The sequence below is a fragment of the Bufo bufo genome, chromosome 9 (genome assembly GCF_905171765.1).
Source record: "Bufo bufo chromosome 9, aBufBuf1.1, whole genome shotgun sequence".
NCBI classification, from domain to species: Eukaryota; Metazoa; Chordata; class Amphibia; order Anura; family Bufonidae; genus Bufo; species Bufo bufo.
In genome coordinates, this window is record NC_053397.1 from 98,226,681 (window position 1) to 98,234,832 (window position 8,152).

Sequence of the window (8,152 nt, forward strand, 5' to 3'; positions counted from 1 at the left end):
CAATTATTTTTTTCTTTTTTCTTTTTGAGCAGGGGAGAAAAAAAATACTTTATTTCACAAACAGGACACTAACACACATAAAATACAACAGAGATGGGGCAAAACCACAAGATTTAAAAGACAAACTGAAGAAAAAAATCTTCATCGACAAGAATGGATTGACGACCAGTGGCGGGGTGACCATGATGGTAATGCATATTAATCATGAAATGTATGGGGTTATGGCTGATAACTGGAGGACAGTCCAGCAAGCAAGCCAAATCCAGCTTATTCCTACAGTGCAGGCTAAACAATCACAGCTGGAAGGTAACTGGTTGTTACAGGCAACACCCAAAAATCTTCATAAATAAGCCTTAGTATGTGCAGGTCTCACAGCTGCTTTAACAGAATGGTAAGAAGCGGTATAACATGAAGTAAGCACTGCAGGGATCATGTCTAAGACATGTAAGACCTCCAGGGGGTCCCGAACATTGTGGACAAGGTCTGAACTGAGAGTCGTTCAATACTGGATGTTATTGATGGCCAGCTCCTTGATGAATCCCAGCACTCGGATTAGGTAGTCCTTACTGAGGAACTTCGCAATGCGCTGATGCCATAGATGCCGTCACCTTGAGAAGCTGGGTTGCTGATAAGTGGATTTTAAAGTGCCTGAAGAAATGCCAGTAAAGACATTGGAATAAATTGTCCACTTCCTCCGATGTGACCTCGTCGTTAGATTTATGAATATAATTCCATAAAGTCTAGAAATCCTCTGCCTGGATGGCATAAGAAATGTCCATGTGAGGTTCAACAGGCACAGAGAAAATAAGCTCTGTGGCCAACACTGATCCGGTCTACATCGCTGCTAGCCATGTAAGGTCCTGAGAACTGATCACGAGCTTACCGAAACAACAGTCAAAGTTTCTTTGGAACCACGTCCCTACGATAGCCGTGAGCACCTCGGAGCCGTTATACAGTAAGAGCAGGAGGCAAGTGAATGTTTTTGGTAACACCTCCAACAGATCGTCCTCTGTGTACGTCCCGCAGAACCAACCTGTCCACACAATCTGGTTCTCTGTAATTGCCTTGCTTAGTGGAGGATTGGATGAAATCTGTATGAGCAGAGCCAGTGGATCTCTGTCCTTTCGTTTGAGTCCTGGTAAACAGGAAAATTTGACTTTTAGGTTCAGCTCTGAGCCCACTTCAATGGAAAGACCCTTCTGCTTCTCAGCAGCTATGTGGGCAGACAGGTGCTTGGAATACTCTTTCAGTCTGGTCTATGAGAAATTATACATTGGTGTCTCGCTGTACAGAGTCCATTGTTTTTGAAGGAGCAAAGCAGTCTGTGTCAGATCAAGAGTTTCCTCCAAGAGGGTGCACTGCAGGACTTTTCTTTTAGACATGCTTCGCAATGCAGACCGACGATGTGCAGAGGTCAGGCTTCTGGGAGGATACCTGGGGCTGTGGAAATGACTGCTCCTTTATGGCGATGACCTACTTCTGGGGGTTAACACCCAATCGGTTGGTGTTTGCATATCCTTGCAATAAATGATGTTTCCATTCACTGACTGTAAACAGAGATCTCGACAGACAAATGTATCAAACTCTGCCACCATCTTTCTAGGTGCCACATCTCCAGTCCCCTGACCAGCCAGATTTACCAGCATCTGTTCCAGGACACGAAGCAGTGGAAATACATAGTTAATTCTGTAGTCCTGGCGACTGTCAAATAACGTGGCCTCCTCAAAGGGTCTGAGCAAACGGCAGGTGTCACACATGAGCTGCTACTGGCTGACATCAAAGTTACACAGGGGACTACTCCTGCCGCTTGCATCATCAGGAAATCATTGATGGCCTTTCTCTGTTCTTACAGTCGGTCCAACATTTGGAGGGTGGAATTCCATTGGGTGGAAACATCACATATCAGCCTATGTTGATGGATGCCGTTCTGCCGCTGCAGCTAAAGGAGGGTGTGCTTTGCGGTGTACGAGTGGCTGAAATGCATGCAAAGTTTCCTAGCCATTTTTGGGATGTCTTGCAGACGGGTGGAATACTTCAGGAACCGCTTGACAACCAGATTGAACACATGTGCCATGCAGGAGGCATGTCTCAGCTGTCCTTGACGCAGCGCCGACACCATGTTCTTCCCGTTGTCAGTCACCATGGTTCCGATTTTGAGTTGTTGCAGAGAAATCCAGGATTCAATTTCTTGCTGAAGGACATGAAGCAGTTCCTCCCCTGTGTGACTCAATTCGCCCAGGCAAACCAGGTGCAGAACAGCGTGAGAGTGATGAGAGGGGTCACATATAGCTTGCATACACTACATGCCTCCAAAATAATTCTTAGATCTCTACATGAAAATAATGTATTTGCTGTAAATCACGGGAGGGGCATAGTTGGAGACATTAACTTCACAAGAGCAGCGGAGTTTGCTTTGAAATTTAAAATTTCACCACAGTGTAATTGATCCTATACAGCAAAATGTGTACAATCAGCCATAAATTTCCCCCCAAAAAATGTTTGAAATTTAAAATTTCACCACTAAGTAATTCGGCCCATACAGCAAAAGGAGGTGTACAATCACTCATCAATTTTCCCCCAAAAAAATATGTTTGAAATAAAATATTTCACCAGTACATAATTCGGTCCATACAGCAAAAGGAGGTGCACAATCACCCATCAATTTTCCTGAAAAATAAATGTTTGAAATTAAAAATTTCACCACTATGTTATCCGGCCCATACAGCAAAAGGAGGTATACAATCACCAATCAATTTTTCCCAAAAAAAGCCTGTTTCATGTCACCACCACGTAATTCGGTCCATACCGCACAAAGGGCTTTACCACATATAACTGCACCGCTGAACGGCAAATAGTCCCTTATTTTTTTCCACTTTTCCACTGCACAAGGCTTTTCAATATAAAAGTGCAATGCTGAACTGCGAATATATTTTTATTTTGCCTACGGAGTCCTTTTGTTATGCCTTTGCACAGGGAGCAAGAATGTTACGCACAATTCTGACCTCCTGATCTTAAGAAACTGGACTTTGACTCCAAAGCAGAGGCTATCCTGTCATGTCTTGTGTGCTGTGAAGATCGAATGCAGACGGAGCAGATAAAAACACATGAATATTTTCAACTTGCTGAAGCTGCTTGATTTAATTATGAATAGATGGTAAAGGCAAAGTCTGCTGGTGTGTTGTCATCAGCGTCTTCATTATGTTTACTGTAGGACCCACAACGACGTAATTCAGTCCATACAGCAAAAGGAGGTCTACAATCACCCATCAATGTTCCCGAAAAAAGCCTGTTTCACATAACAAATTTCACCACTATGTAATTCGGTCCATACTGCAAAAAGGACTTTACCATATATAACTGCATCTCTGCACAGCAAACAGGCCCCTTTTTTTTCCACTTTTCCACTACACAAGGCTTTTGAACATATAAGTGCAATGCAGAACGGCAAATATATTTTTCTTTTGCCACTAATACACGGCAGACAGGGCTTTAGAATATATAACTGCACCACTGAACGGCAATTAGGCCTTACTTTTTTTTCCACTTTTCTACGACTAAATGCTTTTCAACATATAAGTGCAACACTGAACGGCAAATATATTTTTCTTTTGCCACTAATACAGGGCAGAGAGGGCTTTAGTATATATAACTGCACCGCTGAATGGCATTAGGCCCTCATTTGTTTCCCACATTTACACTACACAATTTTTCGCCCCATAAGACGCACTTTTTCCCCCCAAAGTGGGGGGTGGGGAAATGGCAGTGTGTCTTATGGTGCGAATGCTGCCATTTTTACATCGCTAACACTGATACATGGCTGGCTGCGATTCTGCACTGCGCAGCGATGTATCAGGGGGAGCGAGGAGAGGCTGGAGGCCGGCAACTGCTGGAATCGCAGCGGGGCCCAGTGCAGTCACTGTACTCTAACACTGAGCCCCGCCGCTCACAGCATTATTCATATGTAAACTATAATCCTTAACCTCTTCTTAACTTTAGTTACAGTAGCGCTATCCTGTTTACTACTACTTACTATCAAGCTCCCGTAGCAGGCACGTGACGTGATTGAGTGACGTTACGCTGCCAGCCGCTCTGCCTGCTATGGTACAGGAGCGTGATAGTAAGTAGTAGTACAATGGATAGCGCTACTTTAACTAAAGTTAAGAAGAGGTTAAGTATTACAGTTTACGTATAAATACTGCTGTGAGAGGAGGGGCCCGGTGTATTGGGGGACACTGTTATGGGGGGGATCTGTGGATGACACATATAAAGCATAAGATGCTATATACAGTATGTGTCATCCACATATCCCCCACATAACAGTGTCATCCACAGATCCCCCCATAACAGTGCCATGCACAGACCCCCCTCCCCATAACAGTGCCATCCACAGATACCCCTCCCGACAACAGTGCCTTCCACAGATCTCCCATAACAGTGCAATCCACAGATCCCCCTCCCCATAACAGTGCCATCCACAGATCCACCCCATAACAGTGCCATCCAAAGATCCACCCCATAACAGTGCCATCCACAGATCCCCCATAACAGTGCCATCCACAGATTCCCATCCCCATAACAGTGCCATCCACAGATCTCTCTCCCCATAACAGTGCCATCCACAGATCCCCTCCCCATAACAGTGCCATCCACAGATCCCCCTCCCATAATAGTGCCATCCACAGATACCCCTCCCCACAACAGTGCTATCCACAGATCCCCCTCCCCATAGCAGTGCCATCCATAGATCCCTCTCTCCATAACAGTGCCATCCACAGATCCCCCATAACAGTGCCATCCATAGATCGCCCATAACAGTAGCTTCCACAGATCCTTTCCATAACAGTGTCATCAACAGATCCCCCATAATAGTGTCATCCACAGATCCCCCATAATTGTGTCATCCACAGATCCCCCATAACAGTGTCATCCACAGATCCCTCATATGTGTCATCCACAGGTCCTCTACATAACAGTGTCATCCACAGATCCTCCATAACAGTGTCATCCACAGATCCCCCAGAATAGTATCATCCACAGACCACCATTAGTTCAAAACCCACCAAAAGCACAACTTTTGGTTCAAAATATTTTTCTTATTTTCCTCCTCAAAAACCTAGGTGCGTCTTATGGGCAGGTGCATCTTAAGGGCGAAAAATTTGGCAATTGCAATGCAGAATTGCAAATATGTATTTCTCTTTTGCTACCAATACACGGCAGACAGGGCTTTAGAATATATAACTGCACCGCTGAACGGCAATTAGGCCTTAATTTTTTTCCACTTTTACACTACACAAGGCTTTTCAACATATAAATGTAATGCTGAACGGCGAATATTTTTTTCTTTTGCCACTAATACAGGGCAGAGAGGGCTTTAGTATATATAACTGCACAGCTGAATGGCAATTAGGCCCAATTTTTTTTCCACTTTTACACTACACAAGGCTTTTCAACATATAAGTGCAATGCTGAACAGCGAATATATTTTTCTTTTGCCACTAATACAAGGCAAAAAGGGCTTTAGAATATATAACTGCACCACTGAACGGCAAATATGTTTTTTCTTTTTCCGCTAATACACGTCACAAAAGGCTTTAGAACAGATAACTGCACCGCTGAGCGGCAAATATATTTTATTCTTTTTCCACTAATACAAGTCACAAAAGGCTTTACAACAAATAACTGCACCGCTGAGAGGCAAATATATTTTTTCTTTTTCCGCTAATACACGTCACAAAAGGCTTTAGAACAGATAACTGTACCGCTGAGCGGCAAATATATATTTTCATTTTCCGCTAATACATGTCGCAAAAGGCTTTACAACAGATAACTGGACCGCTGGGCGGCAAATATATTTTTTCTTTTTCAGCTAACACACGCCACAAAAGGCTTTAAAACAGATAACTGCACTGCTAAGCGGCAAATACATTTTTTTTATTTTTCCACTAATACATGCCACAAAAGGCTTTAGAACAGATAACTGCACCGCACAAGGGCAAATAAGACGTAGAAATATTGCCTTGTAGTAAACCCTGTTAATGCCTGTATCAATCAGCACTTGCACCCTAATAAGAATGGTTTGCTGGAATTATAGAGCAATATAATGGCAATTTGGGTCTCCAGTCAGTGCAGCAAGGTGTAATAGGAATGTTCCTATTACCCAGGCTGTAACCTCCCCTAATGAACCCTTTTCAACATAAAAGCTGTGGAATGATTCCTCCCTATCCTTTCCCTACACCTTGAATAATCTTTCCTTGCACTTGTAAATGTTTTTTTTTTTAGCATAAAGCAGTAATTTCTAACACTGTCCCTAGTGTCTGCAGATGTCTCTCTCTGCACTAACACACACATCACAGTGCTGGCTGGCTGCTGATTGGCTGCATGCATTGCATTATGGGTGATCCCACCTTCCCAGAGCTCCTTTCTCCATGTCCTCACACGTGCAGCAGCCATTTTAGGAAAAAATGCAATTCGCTACTATTAGAGAGGAGCAAATTTTTCAAAAATTCGATTTGTCGATTCACCAAATTTATTTGGAAAAAATTGGTTCGATCCAAATATATTCACGGCAAATTATGTTAAAAAAACTGCTATTTCCTGGCTGCAGAGAGCCTTTATAGTGGTGTAAAACACTGTGCCTTGCAGTAACACGCATAGGGATCTGCTTTGGTAGTGAAATAATACTGTGAGTTCGTATGACATGCAGATGACAGGCGTCACCCTTAGAATCACTTCACACTTCATTAATTTGGGCAGTCACGGGGCCAAAACTGACCAAATAACTCAAAAAGAACTCAGCCTTACAGGTCGATGATAGCGCCAAGAAGAAGCGCACTCATTTTACACCGTCGTCAGCTGAATCCACAAGAACCTGTTCTATTAAACTATTATACAAGTAGAGACCTCCTGACAGAGTGGAGAGGGTGTCAGCAGTAAGTTTGTGTTGACAACACTGATTAATTTGTCCTTTCTCTTATCCATCAGAACAATAACCCACACAAAAACTATCCTGTCTGTGGAGCATATGCCTTTACTCAGTCAGCATTTGCTCAATAATCCATCAGTATTGCTAATGCCCAAAAAAAACTTGAGTGGAACTAAAACAGAGATGAAACTTGAATGGAATATTTGCATGTCTTCTGTGTTTTGAACCTACTCCTGCTTTTAGCTACCAAATCATAAGCCAATTCTGATGGGACCTACAGGCCTTACAGCTGTTACACAGACCGCATCCCTTGTGCGTCTTATTTTTCCTTCCTTCTGACAGATCAAAAGAAAGGTCAAATAAATAATAATATCAGCCAGGCCGAAAGCATAGTGGACCAGTCATGAAGTCGAGAGGGTGGGAACAGCCTGAGGAGACCACAGAGTAGCCCAATGACAGGGTCTGGAGGTGGAAGCAGTATGAGGAGGCCACTGAGTGGCACAATGACACAGTCTGGAGTTGGCAGCACTATGAGGAGGCCACTGAGTGGCACAATGACAGAGTCTATAGTTGACAGCAGTATGAGGAGGTCACCCTGTGGCACAATGACAGAGACTGGAGGTGGCAGCAGTATGAGGAGGCCACCGAGTGGCACAATGACACAGTCTGGAGTTGGCAGCATCAGGAGAAGGCCAACGAGTGGCACAATAACAGAGTCTGGAGGTGGCAGCAGTATGAGGAGGCCACCCAGTGGCACAATGACAGAGTGTGTAGTTGGCAGCAGTATGAGGAGGCCACCGAGGGTTACAATAAAATAGTCTGGAGGTGGCGGTAGCATCAGGAGAAGGCCACTGAGTGGCAGAAAGACACAGTCTAGAGTTAACAGCATCAGGAGAAGGCCACCGAGTGGCATGATGACAGAGTCTGGAGTTGGCAGCATAAGTAGAAGGCTACCGAGTGGCACAATGACAGAGTCTGGAGGTGGCAGCAGCATGAGGAGGCCACCAAGTGGCACAATTACAGAGTCTGGAGGTAGCGGAAGCAGCAGCAGCATCAGAAGAAGGCCATCAAGTGGCATGATAGATTCTGGAGTTGGCAACATAAGTAGAAGGCCACCGAGTGGCACAATGACAGAGTCTGGAGGTGGCAGCAGTATGAGGAGGCCACCGAGTGGCACAATGACAGAGTCTGAAGGTGTCAGCAGTATGAGAAGGCCACCGAGTGGCACAA

At 44.3% G+C, this 8,152-nt stretch overlaps 1 pseudogene; it reads right to left on the bottom strand.

Annotated features, from left to right (window-relative positions):
- Positions 1-499: 499 nt before the first annotated feature.
- LOC120979074 lies at positions 500-1,514 on the bottom strand (annotated as a pseudogene).
- Between the last annotated feature and the right edge of the window lie 6,638 nt (positions 1,515-8,152).